Source organism: Manis pentadactyla, chromosome 14, assembly GCF_030020395.1.
Source record: "Manis pentadactyla isolate mManPen7 chromosome 14, mManPen7.hap1, whole genome shotgun sequence".
Classification (NCBI taxonomy): domain Eukaryota; kingdom Metazoa; phylum Chordata; class Mammalia; order Pholidota; family Manidae; genus Manis; species Manis pentadactyla.
This window is the reverse complement of record NC_080032.1, coordinates 7,801,145-7,811,492: the sequence shown is the minus strand read 5'-3', so window position 1 is coordinate 7,811,492 and position 10,348 is coordinate 7,801,145. Positions and strand designations below refer to the sequence as shown.

Genomic DNA, 10,348 nt, shown 5'->3' with positions numbered 1-10,348 from the left:
CCCGCAGTGCAATCACTCACAGGGTCATTTTTGCAAACCATGGTCAAGGGCTTTCCTCAGTTTTCCTGGGGCCCTCGCTTAATCCTTTGGCCCTTGTCACTCAAATCACCCCTAGGAAGCACCTGACTGACTATGTGCGGCTCTTTTCATTTACTAGTGGCCCTAACCAGACCCGATGACTACAGTTCCTTGAGCAGTTTCCCAGCAGTGCTTTCATGACTTATGAAGTCCTACATGTTCCCAAAACTGAAATTGTACTTTGGCACCTATTTTATTGTATTTTTCAATGTCAAAAGTTTACAGCATTTCACAATCTTAAATAAGAGATGGGAGAGGTGGGCTATGATGGTTAGAGGGTGTTAAGCAGGGAGATGTTAGAAGAGAGACAACAGGCCCAAAATAGAGTCACCTGTGCTAAACCCCACATCAGCAAACCAAGACTTACATCGGGTCCTAACTGCAGTTTCAACGTCCCAGGAATGTAACCTTTAACCAGGCAACATGGAATTACCTGGTCAGCACTAGTGAGATAATATGCCCAGTAGACCCATTCCCTTCAGGAGGGCAGCCTGGCCTGAAACCAAGCGTTTGCTAACAATTTCCTTTTCTGCTTGTAAAACAACCTTCCGTTTGGTACAGTACCTCAGAGTTCCTTTCTATTGCTGGATGGGATGCTGCCCAGTATGGATTGTTGGGAAGCCAATTTAATCTTTAAATTCAATTGAGTTTTACTTGTTTAACAATGTCTAAGTGGAAAGAAACCATAAATGGTCAGTTGTTTGAAGAATACCTTTCATGTCTGATGACTTCAGCTTTCCTCCACAGCCTGGTGGCTGGTTAGATACGGCTCAGAGAAGAAAGGGAGCCCACTGACACACCTGACCAGACAGCCTGCCCTTGAAGGACAGTGGTGATGTCCAGTGACGGTGACACTGGTTCAGCATGAGCCACGGCAGGATCATTTTTGCAAAAAAAAGAAGGCAGGTGTGGAGAACTGAGCCAGGGTGCACAGGTTAGTCAGCGAATGAAGGCAGGCAGGAAGTACCTGTGAAAAGGCCAAAAAAGTCTACTTCAGGCCAAACACTGGTCTCAGTTCTATAGGTATTTGAGGTTTCTAAGCAGAGAATTGAACAAGACGGTAAGACTTATTAGGGGACAGGGACTGGTTAAGTACTTTCCATGAATTAACACATTCAATTCTTCTACCAACCTAGGGAGGTTAGTACTCCTGTACCCTCTTCCGAAATAAAGGCAACTGGGCCAGCACTGCTGTTAAACCCCTGGCCCAGGGTCACAAAGCAAGTGACCAGCAGAGCCATCGTTTGAGTCCAAGCCCTCTGCCTCCAGAGGCCGTTTGGGCTGGCGGCGCTGGGAGGCAAGGGTGGATGAAGTGGGAGGCACAGTAAGGAGCCACGTGTAAGATAAAAGGTCTAAATCAGGGCAGAGAAGGGTTCAAGAGCAACTCCTACAGAGCCTTAATTTTAAAGTACCAGTGCTATTATATTAGATTTACACAGGACTATTTATTTCCAAAATTCAGAACTGTATTCAATTATGCACAAAGCAGTCCACATTGCAAGAGGAATTAGCTCCTCACTAAAATTTACTAAGTTTTTAGGAGGAGCTCCACCCCCTCACTCAACTGTAAGCCTTCCACATCTAGCAGAGGAAGGAATCCTCATTTGAAATCAGTTGGCAACAGGCCCTGACTCCATCAGGGGCTGGACCACCTCAGCCTGAAGAAGCTGGAGTCCCGTGTCTGCCTCAATAGGTGCCTATGTGTGCACAGCTCTGTGCTGCCCTGATGCAGGGGTTATGGGGCCTGTGTTCCAGCCCCCTCAACTGCTGTGAGGGGTGAGGGGTGGCCTCCTGCCAAAGCTTGCATTTGCATGTCTACACTGACTGACTCCGCACGGCTTACCTGCTGGCCAGTGTAGTCTGCAGTTGGAGGAGGCGGGAATCCTGCTTGTTTTCCACGCAGCCTGCCCTGCTCCAGCGCAGTGGCACCTCTGCTCCTACCCGTACCTGTACCTGCCAAACCAGAGAGAGGACGGAAATGTGTCAGGTTTCTCAGGGGGGTTAGGCTCCTGGCCATCTCTGGCCAGGACAGTCCACAGCGTAAAATACTGCAGATTTGGCTGGTAGGGCCGGAGTGCTGCCAGGGGCAGGTTTTCTGGCTAGGGTGAGGAGCTCTGCCCTGGGCTGCTGGAAGTCCCCAAGAAATGAGCTCCATGGGGCAGCCTCACTTCCAGCACAGGTTAGTGCTGGACAAGCAGTCAGCAGGGCTGCCCCCTTCCCTTCAGGGCCCTGGCCACCTTACCTCCATTCTGGCCAGAGCCTGGCAGTGTGGTGGGTGATCCCTGAACTCTCCAAACACTGACCTCTTGGTGTTTGGCCTTTCCGGGAAAGAAGAGACACCAGAGGTGACTCCCTGGCCACTCTGTGATGTTTCCTCGGCCCCCCAAGGCAGTATTTGCTGTCAGCTGCCTGACCTGGTCTTCTCTCTATGTATGCAGAGCTGGCCCTGCACCCCACAAGGAGCAGAGGAGTGGGGTCAGGCAGCACACTTGCCCTCAGAACAAAGTACACCCCTGTAGTCTCAGAGTAGGAACAAACGTCAAAGGAGCCATCTGGCAGCCTTTCCACCCTTAGCCCTGCCTGCACGTGCATAGCCCTAAGAGTCCCTCCTCCTCTGTACCCCAGGCCCAGAGTTGCTTCTGCTGCTCCTCCTTCCCTTCTGCTCCAAACCCCCATCACCTACGTGAACCACCCAGGACAGCCTCACACTAAGGCATGGAAAATACAAAAGCCAGAAACAGCACAAATGTCCATCAATGGGATAAGGGATAAGTAATTTGTGAAACAGTCATCCATAGAATATAACAGCAACAAATGAATATAGTTACACAAACAGCTATGTGGATGAATCTCACAAAATACTGAATGGAAAAAAGAACAATGCGATTGTATTCTTTAAAAGTTCAAAATGAGGCAAAACAAAACTGCTGATATGCAAAGACAGGGCAATTACAAAAGCCAGGGCGCTGATGGGCTCACGGAGATGGAGCCGCAGCTGGGGAGGATCTATGGGCTCCTTGGGTGCTAAAGATGCCCCAGGTCTGGGTCGGAGTAGTGGGTTTCACAGATACTCACCTTAGAATTCATCAACCTCTACAGATAGGTTTTATGTACTTTTCTACATGTATGTTATTTCACAAAGTTAAAAAAAAAAAGAAACCAGCCTTCCCCCCAGCCTCCCTGGGCTTCTCAGAGCGCTGGCCCCTTAGGGCACAGCCACTCAGGCCGCTGGCCTCGGTGGGGAGCACGCAGGGGGAGCAGCCAGGACATGAGGCAGCAGGGTTGGCTCCCTCCCCTGTCCGGCGGCCCTGGGCCCGTGAAGGGGGGCTCTACCTTCACCCCTTCCCCGAGGGTGGCCTCCTGCCCCGGTGCCTTCGCTTCCCGCCGCATTCTCAGGGCGGTTCCGCCGTGTTGCCCTGGAACATCTGATCGCGGCTGCTGCCAGGCTTGCCCGACTCGGTCTGTTTCTTATGGAAGGGACCTGCTACGATGCATAAACCCCAGTGCCCTAGATTTACCTTAAATCTGGTGGGATGCCCTTGGCCTCTGTTATTTGTTTATGCGAGGTGGTCATCTGCCCATGTACTTACTGAAAGGGTATCTCGCCGCGACCCTCCTTACCCAGAACGACTCAGGAGACACGGGCCCACGCAAGAGATTTTATTAACTAAAAGAGAGAGTGGCTGCTCCAGAGGGAGTGGGGGGGGGAGGGAGAGAGAGAGAGAGAGCGCGAGCAGCAGGACAGAGAGACAGAGACAAAGAGAGAGAGAGGGCAGCAGAGAGACAGAGACAGAGAGAGAAGGCAGCAGCGTGGTGCTTTTATTGTGGCGGATCCGCTCGGCCTGTGGCCTTGGGGGAGGGTCGGGATGTTTAGAGATAAGGCGGGGTAAGCCCAGGAAAGTGCCAGGTGTAATTCTCACCGACGTATGTGCTTGGGACCATGGGGCAAATGGAGGATAAATTACTATATTCTTACACTTGCAGTTAGGGAGAAACATTCCCGGGACCCATGCCCAGGCATCTTTGATCGTGTACAAGAAAATCCGTCGAAGAGCAAAATATGAGTTCCTCCTCCACGTCAGGCGCCTCATTAGGCAGAGAAAGCCAGGACCCTTGTCTTCATGGATCCGACTGCTGAGAGCAGACAGACAAATGGTGAGAGGAATGCTGCGGAGCAGTCAGATGTTCCTGCAGGCAGGAACCTCCGAGGCAGGTTGGGGAGGTGAGGCGTCCCCAAGGAGGAAACGCTTAAACTAAGGCCTGGGGGATGGGGAGGGGGTGAGAGGGAGGAAGCTGATTCATTGCGAAGACACGTGCATCATTCCGTTTAGTCCAGAACACGTTCAGGTAGGTATTATTATCCTCATTTTACAGATGACGTAGCTAAGGCTCAGAAAGATGGAAGGCCCTACCCAGGGTCACCGGGCTAACTATGTGGCAGAATGAGGACTTAAACTCTAGTCTGTATGTTTCAAAAGCCAGCCAGCGAGGAGGCTGTTGCCACAGTCATGGCCAGAAACGATGGTGGCATCAGTGGATGTGGAGAGATGACTATGTGGGCTTAAGAGGGACATCGAGATTATAATTGATGGGACCCAGCAGGTGGCATTGAGGTAAAGGTGGAGGAGGAATCAAAGACGACTCTGGGCTTCTGCCTTGACCCACTGGGACGGTCATCCACTCGGTTGGATCATTTGCCAAGATGAAAAAAGGGGGAGAAGTGAGGGAGGAAATAATTCATCTAAATTTGATACCTTTTACTTTCGTTAAATAACAATTGGTTGATTGGATGAAAACAAGTCAGAGGTAATTCCATGCTTAGAAAATCCCCCTCTTCACACCTCCTCAGTGCCACGTTCTCCACAAGCGCTCATCGCGCCTTCCTTCCAATGGCCTAAAGCACCCAATCCTCTTCTGAGCCTTGGATCCTCCGATGCTTGAACCCCAAGCAGACCAGGAACAGCAGGGCCACCAAAAGAATATGCTGCCTTTGGCCGCACCATTCCCTCCCGTAGAAGTGGCCCTGGGGCCGCCCCGGGCTTGCCCTGGGTCTCTCCCCATCTCCCTGCTCTGCGGAGGCTCTGCAAGGGGAGGAACTGCTTCCCGAGGAGTAGCCCCCGCAGCCTCCCAGCTCACGACCCCTCTGTGTGTGGGCAGCCTCTGCACTCAGCCCCTGGCAGCCCTGTGCTCAAAAGGCCCTGCTCTTAATGGTCTTCTGTTGCAGTCTTGAAGTTCCTACTATGTTTAGTAAGGGGCCCCACATTTTCGTTTTATACTGGGTCCTGCAAATTATGTTGCTGGTCCTATCATACATCTGCATCCTAATGATGTGAGACGGTGAGTGGCAGCCTCTCCCATCTGCAAGAATGAACCTCACTTCCAATTAGGATGACCCACGGCTTTAAATCAGAGAGACAGCGAAAGCTCACTTCTTTGTTTCTGTGAAATACCATTTTATGTGGAATTTTATGTTTCTTCCTGGGTAGTAATTTAGGAGGGAACCTTGGGATGTAGAATACAGAAATAACAAATGATGGTCCATTAACTGTGGTTAATTGTTTCTTTATAGTTTAGAGCAGAGGCCCACCCGGGCTGCTTTGGCCCCCGCAGGTATGGAGGGAAGTGGGTTGGCTTAAATACAGCCTCTCAGGAGGCAGAGAGAAGAGCATCCGAGTAACCCCGACCTGGCCTCTGAAGCCAAACCGCCACCAAGGCCTCACCTCCAGGGAGTGTGTTCTCTCACTCAGCCTGACCTCTGAGCGACTGGTGACCCCTTACCCAAGGCCCCTGAGCTCCGTGGGTGTGGACGTCTGCGTGTCCTGCTGCCAGGCCGTCGGGGTGGACTCACATCAGGCTCCAAACGGCTGCAAATCCTTGCTCACTTCAGTAAAGATGTGTTTAAAAAAAAAATTCGAACCAGAAAATAGATTCCTTGCTAAAAAAGATGCAGAAATTCTCCACTGACTATTACCATAGCTCTTTGCATCCTAATAAGCTAATGGACGGAAGCACCATGGCTACTGGCGGGAAAGTCCTCCAGTGTTGTTTATTTACAGTAGTAATATCAAAGACCCAATAAGCACAGTACACAGAAAATATAACCCACCCCAGAATTCCTTGTTCTCGGACACATAGCCAATATCAGTCCAAACTGCTTGTCGAAGGCTTTTAAGAATGTACTAGGGTCATCCCATTTATTGCCCATTGCATTGATCATATGTCTGTTCTGCTCTGCAGCTTGGCTGACCCCTCGACTCACAAAACACAGCCCAAATAACTTAGTCTGTCACCTGCAGGCTTCCCATTCTGATATCAATTTGTCTTTCCAGCTCCATCTCTCAGGACTAGTGTCCCAGCCATACAAGGTTGTTCTCTACCCCATGTACCTTTCTCTCCTTTATTCCCCCTCAGTTTCCACATTTCTGTTTATTGAGTGCCTATCCTTGAGCAAACCTGCATGGCAAACTGAGAGAAGGGCTATGAAGGAAAGGAGCGGAGGCTCTGAGCATCCACCTCAGGGCTTTGGTCTAATGTGAGCAGCAGGAAAGGTTTCCCTGACGAGTGTGGTTTCTGGGGAAAGAAATGGAAATGGTAACTAGGTACCAACCATGGGACAAGAACACACTCCAGGGCAGACAGGCAAGGGCAGGGCCCAGAAGCAAGGGCAGCTGAAGAGAGACACTGAAAAGCCAGAGGGGGCTGGAGGGCAGAGAGCAAGGGAAGATGCAAGCTCAGGTCAAATAAGCTGAATCTGAGCTTGAAGAATGTGGTCTTCATCCCTATATGTGAAGCCTTTGAAAGATTTTCAGTAGTAATATCAGAGTTGTGTATTTAAGAAGAGCCTTCTGGAAGAGGCACAGGGCGCTTGCCGGGGAATCAGGTACAGGGCCATCATGCCCACGGCGAGGAGGGAGGAGCAGATGTGCCCCGCGAGTTTGAATGGCGGCAGTACTCTGCAGCCTAGATATACCTGTATTAGTTACTATAGCTTATAATCAATTACCAAAAACTAAACAGCTTAAAATGGCACAGATTTGTTATCTCACAGTTTCCATACATCAGGAGCTTGGCAGCAGCATCACCGGGTCCCCTGCTCAGGGCCTCCTGTGGCTGGAACCAAGCTGCAGGCCAGGGCTGCTCTCTCTCATCTGAGGCTTGGGGTCCCCTCCCAAGCTCTTTCAGGTGGTGGGCAGAATCTACTTCCTTGCAGCATTTGGACCAAAGTCCTTGTTTCCTTGCTGGCTGTCAGCAAGGGCCACTCTCGGCTCCTAGAGGTTTCCTGCGTTCCTTACCATGTGGTCCGCTTATCTTGGGAGCCAGCAGCAGAGGATCTCCTGCACGGCAAATGCCCCTCACGCTTCACTCCCCTCTTGACGAAGAGCCCAGTCATTTCTGAGGTCTCATCTGCTCAGGTCAGGGCTACTCAGGATAGCCCCTCTTTCCCAGGGTGGGCCGTGTCATCTAACAACCTAATCATGAGAATGAAATCCTTCATAGTCACAAGTTTCACCCATACTCAAGGGTAGGGTCAATGGGGGTTCACCTTAGAATTTTACCTACCACAATACCATACAATCACCTTCCGACTTTTGGGCAGATAAATTGTTTTCCCTCCTTCTCTCCCTCCCTCCCTCCTTCCCTCCCTTCCTTTCTTCCTTCCTTTTTTCTTTTTTTTCTTTTGCTTTCTGCAAATAGCTACAGTTAGTATTTTTTGCATATATCATATATTCTTTGTAAATATTTTTGTTGGATTATAAAAAGTAACATTTCTGAGTTGAACATAATCACACTTCAATTTTTTTTTAATGTGCATAGATTTTTTTTTTATCAAGAACTAGGGTTTTGCTTACACTTTTTTTTTTTTTGAGAGGGCATCTCTCATATTTATTGATCAAATGGTTGTTAACAACAATAAAATTCTGTATAGGGGACTCAATGCACAATCATTAATTAACCCCAAGCTTAATTCTCAACAGTCTCCAATCTTCTGAAGCATAACGAACAAGTTCTTACATGGTGAACAAGTTCTTACATAGTGAATAAGTTCTTACATGGTGAACAGTACAAGGGCAGTCATCACAGAAACTTTCAGTTTTGATCACACATCATGAACTATAAACAATCAGGTCAAATATGATTATTCATTTGATTTTTATACTTGATTTATATGTGAATCCCACATTTCTCCCTTATTATTTTTTAATAAAATGCTGAAGTGGTAGGTAGATGCAAGATAAAGGTAGAAAACATAATTTAGTGCTGTAAGAGGGCAAATGTAGATGATCAGGTCTGTGCCTGTAGACTAAGTATTAATCCAAGCTAGACAAGGGCAACAAAACATCCACAGAATGTGCATAATTTTTATAAAAAGTCTCTGGGACTTAATGCGTAGCGGTCTTTCTAAAATAAACTTTTAATTTGGAATAATTTTCTATAGTCTTTCTTATCTGTGGTTTCTCATATGATTTTTAAAAATAATTTTGATTTTAGAAGTGTTAGATTTACAGAAAAATTGAAGAGATAGTACATAGCTCATATGTATTCTGCACCTAGTTTTCCCTATTAGTAACATCTTACATTGGTATGACTGAAAGTCCAAACATTCATCCAATTTCCTCAGTTTTTACCTAATGTCTTTTTTCCGTCCCAGGACCCAATCCAGGATACCACCTTACATTTCCTTTTTTTTTTAATGACGTTGATAGGCTTGAGCTACTGGCCAGGTATTTTGTAGAAGGCCCCCAATTAAGATTTGTCTGATATTTTTCTCCTGCTCAGGCTAGGGTTACGGGTTTTTAGGAGGAAGACAATGGACATAAAGTGCTGTTCTCATCACATCCTATCAACGGTATGCACGTCTGCATTACTTGTCACTATTGATGTTGACCTTGATCACCTGGAAGGTAGAATCTGTCAGGTTTCTCCACTGGAAAGTTACTCTTTTTCCCCGCTTTCCATACTTCGGGAGGAAGTACCTAGGTGTAGCCCATTCCTCTAGAGTGGCAGGAAGTTGTGTTCTACCTCTGAGAGCAAAGTATCTACATAAATTATGTGGGGTTCTTCTGCACAGGAGATTTATTTCTTCTCCCCTATGCATTTATTTATACAATCATTGATATCATTGTAGAGTCACGGATGTTTATTTTATATTTTGAACTATACCCAGAAACATATAAAAAACATTGTGCACCATAATCAAAAAGAATTTAACCCAGGATTGCAAGATTGGTTTAATATATGAAAATCAATCAGTTTAATACATCATTGATTAAAAAGAATAAAGGGAAAAAACCATGACTGTCTCAATAGAGGTATAAAAAGCATGTGACAAAATCCAACAAACTTTCATGGTAAAAATATTCAACTAACTGGGACTAGTAGGAAATTTCATCTACCTGATAAAACACATTTATGAAAAACCCCAGTGAACATCATATGTGATGGTGAAAGACTAAATGCTTCCCACTAAGATCAGGAACAAGGCGGAGATGTCTGTTCTTACCAGTTCTATGTGACATAGTACTGGAGAGTCTAACCAGGCAATTAGGCAAGAAAAAGAAATAAAAGGCACTCAGATTAGAAAGGAAGAAGTGAAACTATCTCTATTTGCATATGACATAATCTTATATATAGAAAATCCACAAAACAAATATGTAAGAATAAGCCAGTTCATCAAGGTTGTAGGATACAAGATCAATATATTTGGGATTCTTCCAACAACATATGTGCACTCAGTCAATGTGTATTTATTGAGCATGTCCTATATCTGGACATTCTTCAACAAATAAAGGAGGGTGGAATGTCCACAGGTTATTGATGAGGTCATATTTTGAATTCTCCCAATGCTTCTTTCTACAGTAAATCTTTCTGTGCTGGGCATTGATGTGACTGAGGTTATCACAGACCTTGGTGTGTTTGAGAATATGGCTTTGACAGAAATATGGCTTTCTGGGACAGTTTTCTTAGGTGTAAGTTACAGCAAACCTCTAGATAATACCTTCTTACAATTCTTTCTCCCTTCCATTTTTAAAGCTATGAAGGTAATTTTCCTGTAATGTCTTACTCACTTTCCAGTTTTTTAATATTTCTCTTGGCAGGAAGGAATTGTTTGCTTGTTTGTTTGTTTAATGAGGGAAGAGGTTAGAAAACCGTGCACCAATGTTTTGTATTGTTGTATTCAGTGCATGCTGAGATCCTAAGTATTATGAATCTTAACTTAGGGACCTTCTAAATCAGAGGTCATTAGAACTTACACATTTAATTTATCATT

General features: G+C 46.6%; 1 long non-coding RNA gene across 1 annotated transcript; it reads right to left on the bottom strand.

Annotated features, from left to right (window-relative positions):
* Nucleotides 1–252: 252 nt before the first annotated feature.
* Nucleotides 253–2,585, bottom strand: LOC118924249 (uncharacterized). The gene is made up of 3 exons (XR_005029515.2): nt 2,321–2,585; nt 1,922–2,031; nt 253–1,045 (listed from the first exon to the last, which is right to left on the bottom strand). It is a non-coding gene; the product is annotated as an uncharacterized LOC118924249 (long non-coding RNA).
* Nucleotides 2,586–10,348: the final 7,763 nt, after the last annotated feature.